The 13,748-nt window shown below is 41.3% G+C and overlaps 1 protein-coding gene across 1 annotated transcript in view; it reads right to left on the reverse strand.

Annotated features, from left to right (window-relative positions):
• Positions 1-13,748, reverse strand: part of vil1 (villin 1) — a 91,394-nt gene that overhangs the window by 68,775 nt on the left and 8,871 nt on the right. The gene's annotated exons all lie outside the window — the stretch shown is intronic.

Raw genomic sequence — 13,748 nt, forward strand, 5'->3', positions numbered from 1 at the left:
AGGCCTGACCGGCGTCTTCCCCCACCATCGTAGCCAACTCACCACCAGGTGGTGATCAGTTGAAAGCTTCGCCCCTCTCCTCACCCGAGTGTCCAAGACATTCGGCCTCAGATCCGACGACACGACTACAAAGTCTATCATCGAACTGAGACCTCGGGTGTCCTGGTGCCAAGTGCACATATGGACACCCTTATGCTTGAACATGGTGTTCGTTATGGACAAGCCGTGTCTAGCACAGAAGTCCAACAACAAAACACCGCTCGGGTTCAGATCGGGGGGGCCGTTCCTCCCAATCACGCCCCTCCAGGTCTCACTGTCATTGCCCACATGAGCATTGAAGTCCCCCAGGAGGACGAGGGCATCTCCTGGAGGAGCGCTTTTACCCCCCCCCCCCCCCCCAGAGACTCCAAAAAGGGTGGGTACTCTGCGCTGCCGTTTGGTGCATAAGCACAAACAACAGTGAGGACCCGTCCCCCCAGCCAAAGGCGGAGGGAGGCTACCCTGTGGAAGAAATTGGGATTTCCTGTGTGCTTACATTAATCACTAATCAATAGAACTAGTCATTGGATACTAGTTAGTACCTTTATCATGTAAGCTTGCTATTAATAAGAGTATATTGTGTCTGTGTCAGGTTAATAGATGTTCGGGGTCAGGAGAAAGTACTGGCTAAACGTTCCTTGTCTTGATTACAAGGAGAGCTCCACCAATGAACTCTAGTCTGAGAGTTGTCATGTGTGGGGAGCAGTGAATCTCTTTCTCTGAGACTGTTGTAACCTCATTCCTGCCTGACTGTCACAATCTATGTTTACATTCTTGTGCCCTATTAAAGATGGTCCTTCGGCTTTCAGAGCTGAGAGAGACCTGGTTGAGACCTAAGCTTGGTGTTGTGTTGTCATTTATAGAAGACTGGTTTTCTCTCCCAATCTGCAGATTGATAAATACTTATTAAAATCCAGAACTCAACTGAACTTAGTCACTCCGTTTATGAAGAGACGGACAAAACACTTTCTTCATCAACCCCAACGTACAGGCGCCAAACCGAGGGGAAACAAGTATTCCCACCCCAGCTCGACGCCTCTCACCGAGGGCAACTCGGTGAGAGTGTAAGAGAGTCCAGCCCCTCTCAAGGAGACTGGTTCCGGAGCCGATACTGTGCGTCGAGGCGAGGCCAACTATATCTAGCCGGAACCTCTCTACCTCGCGCACCAGCTCCGGCTCATTTCTCGCCAGCGAGGTGACGTTCCACGTCCCTAGAGCTAGCTTCTGCAGCCAAGGATCGGACCGCCAAGGCCCCCGCATTCGGCCGCTGCCCGTCTCACACTGCACCCGACCCCCATGACCCCTCCTGCGGTCTTCAGTCAAGTACCCTTAAATATAATATTTCACAAGTAGTTTTGTCAACTTCCAAGCATGCCTTCTGCTTAAATTTTTGCCATACGTTTGTTTTACCATGGTAAAGTTGGTTTGAAGTTCGATATTCAACAGATATTCGGACGCCCAGTATTGTGTTAATTTAGCCGGGGTTTAGCGCCGCTAAGACCGGCCGCTTAGCCTATGCTTCTGGTTGCCTAAATAACGCGCAACAATGTATAGGGACCATCAAATTACACGTTTCAAATTTCAACAGTCAATAGCTTTTCAACAACATGAACTAGGAACATCAAAATGATGTTTAACTGTTCAAGATGTATGCATACACATTGCACAGCCTTTATTTTGTTCATTTTCATATCAGGTTGTAATTTCTTTTTTTATAAATCTTCAAACTTCAATATCTTTTTAGTCATGTGACCTATAATCCTCAAATCAATTTCAGAGTGTTCAATGACTATGCATACATGTTGCACAGCCTTTAGTTTGGTCATTTTCACCTCACACTATTGTAGATGGATTTTTGAATGTTTCAAACTTCAAAAGCTTTTTGGTCATGTTACCTATCATCCTCAAATCCATTTCAGAGTGTTCAATGACTATGCATATATGTTGCACAGCCTTTAGTTTTGTCATTTTCACCTCAAACTATTTTCTGTGAATGTTTTAGTATTTCAAACTTCAATAGCTTTTTTGTCATGTTACCTATCATCCTCAAATCCATTTCAGAGTGTTCAATGACTATGCATATATGTTGCACAGCCTTTAGTTTTGTCATTTTCACCTCAAACTATTTTCAGTGAATTTTTTAGTATTTCAAACTTCAATAGCTTTTTGGTCATGTTACTTATCATCCTCAAATCCATTTCAGAGTGTTCACTGACTATCTATACATGTTGCACAGCCTTTAGTTTTGTCATTTTTACCTCATACTATTTTCTGTTAATTTTTTGGTATTTCAAACTTCAATAGCTTTTTGGTCATGTGACCTATAATCCTCAAATCCATTTCAGTGTTCACGGACTATGCATACATGTTGCACAGCCTTTACTTTGTTCATTTTCACCTCACACTATTTTCAGTGAATTTTTTTGTATTTCAAACTTCAATAGCTTTTTGGTCATGTGACCTATAATCCTCAAATGTATTTCAAAGTGTTCACTGACTATGTACACATGTTGCACAGCCTTTAGTTTGGTCATTTTCACCTCACACTATTGTAGATGGATTTTTGAATATTTCTAACTTCAATAGCTTTTTGGTCATGTGACTTATCATCCTCAAATCCATGTCAGAGTGTTCACTGACTATGCATACATGTTGCACAGGCTTTAGTTTGGTCATTGTCACCTCAAACTATTTTCTGTGAATTTTTTAGTATTTCAAACTTCAATAGCTTTTTGGTCATGTGACCTATAATCCTCAAATCCATTTCAGAGTGTTCAATGACTATGCATATATGTTGCACAGCCTTTATTTTTGTCATTTTCACCTCATACTATTTTCTGTGATTTTTTTTGTATTTCAGACTTCAATAGCTTTTTGGTCATGTGACCTTTAATCCTCAAATCCATGTCAGTGTTCACTGACTATGTATACATGTTGCACAGCCTTTATTTTGTTCATTTTCATCATCTTCATTTAGTGTAGTCAAGTATGTGTAGAATGTGATTATTAATGGGAAGAATCCACCCTTTTATTAGCAATATATAACATGTTGAAAAACTAAAGTAAATGATAATCTTATCAATATTATTTACTATTTTAAAAGGAACAAAATTCTTGTAAGCGTTACTGAATACTGTATTTTTCGGATAAGGCTGCACAACAACTAATACTATGGATTTTTTTTTTACTGAACTACAAGAATACACATCAAATAAAAATACAAAAAGTAATAATACTCTATAGAAAAGGCTTGATTATAGGACAAATAATCAGAGATATGAGAAAAACAAGAACAATTCAAATGTCAATGACAGTGAAGTTTAGTACAAATAGTTACGCCATTAGTGAGGGCTTGTTCCAACTGGGCAACACTAACTTTTCGAGCAAGGTGAAGCCATGAGTCCAGTCTTGTGCAGTGTTGATGTCCTTGGTGTCCAGTTGACCCACTGGATAGCGGTTCATACTTTGGTCCAGCAGACTCCAAAGAGCTGGATCTAGTTATCTGCTTTAACAGCAGGATCTGTACCTAGTTAGTGCTGTGTACAATTGTGCTGGTGCAAGTGGACCAATGTATTCACTCACTCTTGACTGACCCCCTGGTGATGAGAGGTGGCAGTGGAGTAGGCCCACACAATCTCCATACTCAAGTAGTAGTACAAGTAATTGTCAAAGAAAATGCTTTACTGAAAGTCAAAGTATCATTTGAAATTATGAAATAAAATGACAGTAGGCCTAAGTAAATAGTATACTTTTGTAAAGTATGAGGAATGTGTCACATTATCTCCAGTGTACAGAGATACAATATTTAGAATAATGTTAATAATTGTGTCTTAATACCAACAATTTCATCTCCCCTTACAATAACAGCAGTTTCTTTAGTAGCTTATGCTTCTCTGCAACTCTGTTGATTACAGTGACTGTGTCCCAAGCCACAAGTACTTCCTTTTTCAACGTTAATTTGTTTGGTTTATTATTATCGTCGTTGTCGTCATAGCTCCACAGATGTATGTCTCTGGGCCATGGCATCTGACTCACAAGAAACATATTAATAAGGGGGAGGGGTGGGGACTTGTAAGAGAAGTGATTGGGCTATCCCAGTGTCAGCATATAGAAAGAAGCAATGCCGTCCCTGGTTCATGGGCCGGTCAATGGGCAAATTATTATTCTTCTTATTAAGTTTTTATTTTACACCGCCCCAAAAGGTGCCTCAGCAAGCCGGGCATTTGCCCAGTATGACAAATGACCAGTCCAGGCCTATTTGACTTTACAGTTGGCCTTTGGGTTTTACTCCTTACTCCACTTTCTAGGAGTCAAAGAGTTTGGATATGTCTCTGTCATTAACACAAATTGTGATTAGGTGAGAGAAAGTCTCTAAATGGACATGTGCAAATGTACTTTGTTAGCAGATAAACAGGCCTTTGAGATGTACAGGTCACATGACCAAAAAGCTTTTGACGTTTCAAACATTCAGAAATTCATCTACAATAGTGTGAGATGAAAATCAGAATCAGAATTTAGTTTTATTCGCCATGTAGGTTTACACAAAAAGTATAAAAGTACAGTAAAACAATTTAACCCTTGTGCTGCCTTCGGGTCACATGACCCAAAGGTTCATAACGAACCATCGTTGTGTTTACCCAATTTTACCCAATACAAAAACAAATAAAAATTATTATTTTAACCTTTGCAATGTGGGGGGTCTGAGACAGCCCAACGGTTAAAAGACAATGCTTCACTTTGTTTTTGTATGAGGTAAAGTTGTCGCAATACGACGGTGGGTCACAATGACTGATGGGTCAGAATGACCCGAAGATAACACAAGGGCTAAAATGTAAACAATAAAATAGAAATAAAATATATATAAAAATAAGAATACGAATCAAATCAATGAATATGAATATGAATGGGCAATAGTGCAAATAAGGTGGCTTGTGCGTAGTGCAACAGGTGTCAGATGGACTAAAAATAGATAATAGTTAAATGTCAGTGGGAGTCCTTGGCCTTGATGAAGAGGCCAGTAGCGGATGGAAAGAAACTGTTATTGTGGCGTGAGGTTTTGGTCCTGATGGACTGCAGCCTTCTGCCGGAGGGGAATAGCTGGAACAGAGAGTGTCCAGGGTGGGAGGGGTCGGCCACAATCTTCCTCGCTTGCCTCAGGGTCTTCGAGGTGTGCAGGTCCTCGAGGGTAGGCAGATTGCAGCCAATCACCTTCTCAGCAGCGCGGATGATACGCTGCAGTCTGCTCTTGTTTTTGGCAGTGGCAGCATGGATGGACAGATTGACTCAATGATGGCTGTGAAGAAGTGCACCATCATTGTCTTTGGCAGGTTGAATTTCTTCAGCTGCCGTAAGAAGTAGAGGGGGGTCAGATGGCTGAGGGGTTAGGGAGTCGGGCTATTAATCAGAAGGTTGTTGGTTTGATTCCCAGCCGTGCCAAAATGACGTTGTGTCCTTGGGCAAGGCACTTCACCCTACTTGCCTCGGGGAGAATGTCCCTGTACTTACTGTAAGTCGCTCTGGATAAGAGTGTCTGCTAAATGACTAAATGTAATGTAAACGTAAGTACATCCTCTGTTGTGCTTTCTTGGTGAGGGAGCTGATGTTCAGTTCCTACTTGAGGTCCTGGGAGAGGATAGTGTCAGGAAGCGGAAGGACTCCACAGTGTTGACTGGGGAGTCACACAGGGTGATGGGGTGAGTGGGGCTGTATTCTTCCTGAAGTCCACAACCATCTCCACTGTCTTAAGAGCATTGAGCTCTAAGTTGTTCTGGCTGCACCAGGTCACCAGGTTGTCAGCTTCCCACCTGTAATCAGACTCGTCCCCGTCAGAGATGATCCCAATGAGGGTGGTGTTGTCCGCAAACTTCAAGAGTTTGACGGATGGATGACTGGAGGTGCAGCTGTTGATGTACAGGGAGAAGAGCAGAGGGGAAAGGACGCAGCCCTGAGGATATCCGGTGCTGATGGACCGGGAGTCAGAGACGTGTGTTCCCAGCTTAACGCACTGCTTCCTGTCAGACAGGAAGTCTGTGATCCACCTGCCGGTGGAGTCAGGCACGTTCAGCTGGAAGAGCTTGTCCGGAAGCAGAGCGGGGATGATGGTGTTGAAGGCAGAGACAAAGTCCACAAACAGGATCCTGGCGTAGAATGCTGGGGAGTCCAGGTGATGTAGGGTGAAGTGGAGGGCCGTGTTAACTGCGTCGTCCACACCGGTGAACACCGGAGACAGCTGGTCAGGCAGTGCTTGAGGGTGGCTGGAGACACGCAGTCCGTCCCAGCTGCATTGCGGGGGTTCTGCCTCTTGAAAAGTCTGTTAACTTCTCTCTCCTGAATGGAGAGTCATCACTGTTTTGGGGGGGAGGCCTCATGGGAGGTGCAGTTCAGGACAGTCCAATTGTCTTTCAAATCTGCAGTGGAACTCGTTTAGGTCATTGGCCAGACAAGAGTCGTTAACGGTGTGTGAGACTCTGGGCTCGTAGTTGGTGATCTGCCGAAGCCCTCTCCAGACCGAAGCATAGTCGTTAGCAGAGAATTTGTGTTTTAGTCTCTCTGAGTACAGCCATACAAAATGAAAAAACTAAAGGCTGTGCAACATGTATGCATAGTCAGTGAACACTCTGAAATGGATTTGAGGATTATAAGTCACGACCAAAAAGCTATTGAAGTTTGAAATATTGAAAAATTCACTGAAAATAGTGTGAGGTGACAATGAAAAAATTAAAGGCTGTGCAACATGTATGCATAGTTAGTGAACACCCTGAAATTGCAGCCTTGTCAGGCAGGGAAAAAAGGTCTGAATACGTAGCCAGCAGTAATTGGACAGAAACAGAAGGAAAATAGCTTGTCTCGAAACTGAGGGGTAAGGGCTACATAGCCCTATGAAATGAGACGCCACTTGGTTATGGTTACGTATATCGATGTCTCCAAAGCAAGCACTGATATCAAACAAAATTAGTTTGAAATTCGCTGCTAATGGAGTTTAATTAAAACTGTAGACATGCATAGAGTCCATTCAAGACTCATCAGAGAAATGCGGGACTGTTGTGCAAATCAGCAATGTAACGTTAGCGCAGCAAACTAGAGATTTTTTTAAACGTTTCAATTAAGAACATGGTTGCAAATACATATGTACAGGACTTTGCGGACGGCCCGCACATTCTCACGTCAAGTTAATTTTTATACATCACACCGTGTGCGTGAAAACCAGCGTACACAAGGTTTTCGTGCGTACGCAACGTTTATATACATGAGACCCCAGGTCTGGTATCAACCATTTGAGGCTCATTCAGAAAGATAGCGACATTGTATGTGGCGTCATATAATGCAAAGTTGGGGGTTCTTGTGCTAATGTGGTCAGCAGTACCGTGTCTTACTGAGGTGATCAGATTATGAAGGTTATGAAACCTTTTTGAAGGTTTGACTCTGTGAAACAGTTGGATTTTACATTTAACAGACATTTGTGACACGTTCTGGTGAAAAGGTAGCCTGGCTCTGCCCTCCTACGTACTTCCGCTCAATTTTGATTTTGCTTCTGTACTAGGTCTGGGATTTCGGTGTATTAGTTAGTTTTTGGAAACAACATTTTTGTAGGTCCAATCAGCGAACCGAGGGAGTGGCTGAGAACGATGACGTTGATGTCGTTAGCTAGTTTGAGTTGTAGTTCAGTAATGGCGGCGGAGTCACTGCCGAATATCCAAAAGTTAAAGCCGGAGCAAGAACAATCTTTAAGTTTTGTTGGTGGCCATGATGTTGTGGCCCTCCTCCCCACGGGGTTTGGGAAAAGTTAGATTTTCCAGCTACGGCAGCTAGCTCCGTTACAGTAGTGGTGAAGGAGTTGGCTAAGGCGAATGCTAGCGATTGGTTATGGCAGATTAGAGTGGCTCTGGTCAGATCCAATAGTTTTAAACTTCATCAGAGTACCCGCCTTCAAGGAAGTTAACGCTTGTCAATGGAGCAGGTTAGGGCCAGGCTAGTAAAAAGGGGCCGTTGTCGGCAAAGGTAATTTCTCAGTTTTTTACAAATTGTGAAAGTGCAAATTGTGAGTGTTCAAATGATGTGTCACACATTGAAATCTGGAAATAGTTGAAGAAGATACGCGTATCTAAATGTTGGTAAACCTGGAATGCAATAGCAGAGAAATCCCCCTTGAAAGATTCTAGACCTTTTCACGCCTTCAGACAGGTTGTGATTGTTTTTGTGTTAATCATTAAGCGCCAAGCGCCGTTCATTTCACCACGGTGAAGAGAAAGAAAATATAAAAATACCCTTGATAAAATCCCTATTTTCTTGACTTATCTTAGATATGGGTGTTTTATCACCAAGTATTTTTCAAAATCACACAATGAAATGCTAGTTTAAGGCCGAATCCCAATACTCTGTCTTACCCCTAACCCCTAGCCCTTAGTTTTGTGCGTTCCCGTGAGAGTAATTGGTGTCCCAATACTCTTTTTGAGCTAGGGGTAGGACTAAGACGAAGGGGTATACACCCCTTAAAACCAAGTAAGGTTGGGAGCTTACTTGAAACCTAGGGGTATGTGAATACTGTGCTACCTGCAACAATGGCGGACAGATCATCCAGAGTCCCATAAATGTAATATTTTCGGCTTAAATGCTTGATAAAAAATTATGACAGTCTTGTTTTGTGCTACAATGTCGCTATCTTTCTGGACGACAAAATCACTCAGGAAATGCATGACTCGCTAACCCTATAGATGCCATGCTGTTACGATGCGCCACCACTCGTTTCTTAATTTCGAGTTTTACATCGGACTATTTCTTCTTAATTTCTGCCATGGTCCGGTTCTCCCCCACAGCATCTACGGCCCTATAATAATACTTTTATTTGTAATGCACTTTATATTTAGCTAAATCTCAAAGTGCTACAGGTTAAAAACAAGAAAGGGCGCAAAAATGACAGTTTTCCACTCCGCCGACTTTCTTTTGTTGCTAATACCTGATGAAAGGCCGCCAAACAGGACACATTTTCTCGCCTCCACCTCTGTTGTTAGAACCCCGATCTCACAGTCTGTGAGATTTTGCGTGTTTTTCATTTTAGTTTTTCATTTTAATTCAGACAAAGAAATGACCTCAGGAGCGCATTAATAGTCCATCTGCATATTCATTTATGGGAGGAGGCAAGGCGGGGTCAGTGGCTCGTTCACGTGCGGTCAATCTCACATTGATTGTGATTTATAAAGGAAAGGTGCGCAGGACCCGGCGTACAACCGGTTTTCTGCATGTGAATATTTCTGTGCGTAGTTTTGTCCGTACGCCATTTTCTGATATGAAAGCTGCGCAATCTTTTATACATGAGGCCCATGGTGTCTCCTTCTCCCCATGGGAGAGAGAAGGGCCAGCCAAGTGACCCACCTTCCTCAGCCTTTTCTTACTCCAGAGAAACTCTGGATCAAACAAAGAGATAAATCAAAATTTACCTTTTAATGGACGTACCAACATTTCTCAAGGACGTCACTGTTTGTGGACACTAGAAGGATTATAGGAATTTGTGTGACACTGAATGCTTTCACTTTGATACTGTATTGATTTAATTTGATGTTTTAATGTAACTTCTGTTCATGTTATGATAAATCAGTCAACCTTGGTATCCAATGTATTGTTATCTACTACAACAGTATCAATGTTGTGTAAATAGATTTTGAAGTATATGCAAGGTACAAACCTTTAAAGGATTTAATAAATTTTTATTAGTGGTGGGCCGTTAACGCGCGTTAACGCGCTGCGACTCTTATCGGCGATAAAAAAAATATTGCCGTTAATCTATTCTCAAAGTTGGGTTGGGAGCTGGGTCTATACTACGCAAGCTATGATGACTTTCACCTTGATATTTTAGCACGGATGTATACCTAGCCGAATTGCACTGTAGGGGGCGAGAACGAGTCTTCGAACCTGTGTGTATGCCTTGTGTTTGAAATTATCACATCAAACGTGACGTGCTAACATGGATGCAGCTATGAAGCCGCCTGGTTTGCTTCAGGGAAAATGTATTTTTAAGAAGCTTCCCAATGGAAACCTTGACAAGACTAAGGTTGTTTGCACTTTGTGCTATGCGGAATTAGTTTACTGTAGGAATTCTTCTAGTCTCAAATACCACCTAAACGCAAAGCATCCCTTAGCTAATGCGGAAGATGCCGGGCCAAGCACTGATGTAGCGCAGGGGAAGAGTCGTCGTCAAACTACGATGTTTGAGTGCAACCGAGGCAAGCCCGTCAGCACAGCTCTCAGCCAAGCTAACTAATAAACAGTTAATAAACACAAGTACATCTTATTGAACATAATTTATTTTCATCACCAATTATCATAGTATAACAGCTTTTCTCAAGCAGTTTGTGATGCATTTTGGAAACAGGAGATGAGCTCCTGGTCTAATTCGCCACCTGGCTTGAGAAACCCATTCTCAAAGACTTACTTTTAGTCATTATTTGGGTAGCACACATATTCTGAATGCCTTTGGTGGAATTCAAATGAGCCATTTTTAATCTAGATTAATCTAGATTAACGCCAAGATTACAGTGAGATTAATCTAGATTTAAAAAATTAATCTATGCCCACAACTAATTTTTATATTGCATTCAAGTTCACATTTAACTGTGAACCACCTTGGACAACACCCCAACCAAGGAACTGACCAATGGAACTGTTTTACCTGATTGAAGACACTCCCCTTTATGTAGATTATAAATACCAACAACAAATACTCTCTCACTGAGTACATTTGTACCGCCAGTCCAGAAAACGGATAGGCATTCAAAAAGAATCTCACCAAGCTCCTGAGATTCAACATTAGTGATTGCAACACTTTCTGCACAATTCTGCAGGAGTAACCAAATGCAATTCTAATTGCGACAAACTCATTCTCACTGCGGATTTAAAGGAATCTTTTTTATAGGATTACACAGATTCGTCTGCTAAATAAATAAATGTAAAATATACTAGATTTAAACTTGGCTTTAAACTCGGCTTTCTACCCACAACTTCAACACACCGGCGAACGTAAATGCGACAAGCTATATTTCTTACTTGTAACATTGGCATGAAGTAAGTAATATTGTGTGTGTTTTGATTAGACTACACATAAAACAAACTACCATTAGTTTACCACTAGACATTCCCGTTATTAGACAAAGGCCTTGATTCTTTCTCCTCCCCTTCCCTCTCTTTCCATTTGACTCATTGTATGTTTTGTTTTGATGTTAGCCCATCAAACTCTTACTAAAACCAATAACAAATAGCCCATATCCAGTACTATTCATTAAATGTAATGTAAATGTGTTTTAAATCGCGTATTCTGATCCCTCACATTATTTGATCCGCTCTACACATTCATTCCTTCAGAAGACTGATTATTACTTATTAAACCTAAGTTTTCTTGATATCCTAACTCAATATCAGGGTGGTGCCCCCTCTAACTAAATAACTGATTATAGATCAAGTATATGTATTAATAAACAAGCAAACACCACAACACAACTATAAATGTATAAAAGAGAGAGCCTTATAAATTCCAATCAATTTGAGAATTATTTTTAATTTAGAAGTAAAAGATTATGGACATGGATTAGTTAGACCTGTACCCAACCCCTGGGGATCTAGACCAAGTACCCAAATATAAAAATGATATTATCGTTGTGATACAATCCAACCACTTCAACTAGGTTTTTTTCAGTGTAGTTTACTCAATCAGTGAAATGTCTCAAGTGATCTTTGGTGTGTTGTAGTTAATACTAGGGGGCAGATGGCTAAGCGGTAAGGGAATTGGGCTACCAATCAGAAGGTTTCCAGTTCGATTCCCTGCCGTGCCAAATGATGTTGTGTCTCTGGGCAAGGCACTTTACCCTACTTGCCTCAGGGGAATGTCCCTGTACTTACTATAAGTCGCTCTGGATAAGAGCGTCTGCTAAATGTATTACAACAGCCCTAAAACATCTTGAGGAAAACATAGTGGGCCTGATGAAGACCTTCATCTTCTGTGACTATTATGCTTTAGATAATTGATTGCCATCTTCAACTGTTGGGGACCAACATCCACTGTCTTTTGAGGTCAACCGCTCACCTTAACAAATAGGGTTAGGGTCCTTCTGTCCCCCAGCTGGAGGACAGAACTTATCACACACTTCAGAGCAAGTTCAATCTCATTCAAAACATATTCCTTAACAGACCAACCAAACCTTAACTACATTGGATACTAACAGTATCCAATGTATATTTTCTTCAGATTGAGGATACAGATTGAGTCATTGACTAGGATGGACCTGTTGCTCCTCCCGATGATGAGTAACAGATTAATGTATATTAATCTAACCCATATTGAGACCTAACTGAGGGACAAGGTGACCTGTTCCAGACCAGTAAAGTATTTATCTAGATTTTTTTTAAATCATCCAATCCTCTTGCATTTCCAGAAAGAATTGGTGATCTTCCTCAAATCCCTTAAAATGTATGCATGACAAAAAAGCCCTTAACCCATTAATGAGTAGCGTCACAAATATGTGATTGTTTAAATGTGGGTCCCACTGTGTAACATCACAAATATGTGTTTCGAACATTCCAATAGAATATTTTCCGATAGACAAAGACTTTGCCATAAACGCTTTAGTATAGTTTCAAAATGTACTAATTAGAAGGCTAGCAAGTAACACTAGCATGGTAGTAGCATTGCTACAAGATTAACGCTAGGTAACTTAGCCTGGCAGCTATCTAAGATAGATAGCTACCATTTCGAAACAAAATAACTTACACTGTGGGGACCGTCGGAAATATTTGGAACTCACTAATCTAAAGGTTCAACTGTGTAACCTTGTACAAAATTATTTAGGTGTTAATGTTTATTTGTAAATCTTTGATTATTTATCTTTTTGTATTATGTTTGTTTATTTATTATTGTTGCTGCTATTTAGTTTTGATTGACTGTATTATGTTTTATGTTTACTGAGGCTTCTTTGTATTTTCACTGTGTCTGCTATTTCCTTATGCCTCCCTACGTTGAGCGAGCATGTTTCTAGAAGCCTGTATGTCCCACCCACTACATATTTCTAGAAAGCTTAGCTCATTGGCTATCTAGCTACCTAGGTGTCATGAACATGAAAAGTCATAATTGGCCAGTGCAGAGGTCTAAACAATGTGTGCACTGAAGTGTCTTGTGTGTCTTGTAGGGAGTCAGGTGGCTGAGCGGTGAAGGAATCGGGCTAGTAATCCGAAGGTTGCCAGTTCAATTCCCGGTCATGCCAACTGACGTTGTGTCCTTGGGCAAGGCACTTCACCCTGCTTGCCTCGGGGGAATGTCCCTGTATTTACTGTAAGTCGCTCTGGATAAGAGCGTCTGCTAAATGACTAAATGTAAATGTACAAGACACTAGTTCAGTTTTTCAACAGATCCTGACATCTCTGCTCCTAGATTGTAACCTAGACCTAATATGACCATGCATGGCTTGTTCGAAACGGGAAACCCAGAGGTTTCCAAAAGTGCCAAACTTGATTGGATTGAACGTGGTCGTCAGCAGGAAAGGTTAAACTTTTTTTTGTTTTTCATATCATGTAATTCTCAAAAATCCCACCAGAGGGACGTGCACTGAGAAGCAATAGGTTGTTGCCATTATGTTTGGTGTGTCACCTGTTCCATGACACGCCATGATTGACATGAACAATACGTACGTTGAGGTCCTTTATTATAGACCTTTACTTAATTGATAAAT

The sequence above is a fragment of the Osmerus mordax genome, chromosome 2, assembly GCF_038355195.1.
Source record: "Osmerus mordax isolate fOsmMor3 chromosome 2, fOsmMor3.pri, whole genome shotgun sequence".
Classification (NCBI taxonomy): Eukaryota; Metazoa; Chordata; class Actinopteri; order Osmeriformes; family Osmeridae; genus Osmerus; species Osmerus mordax.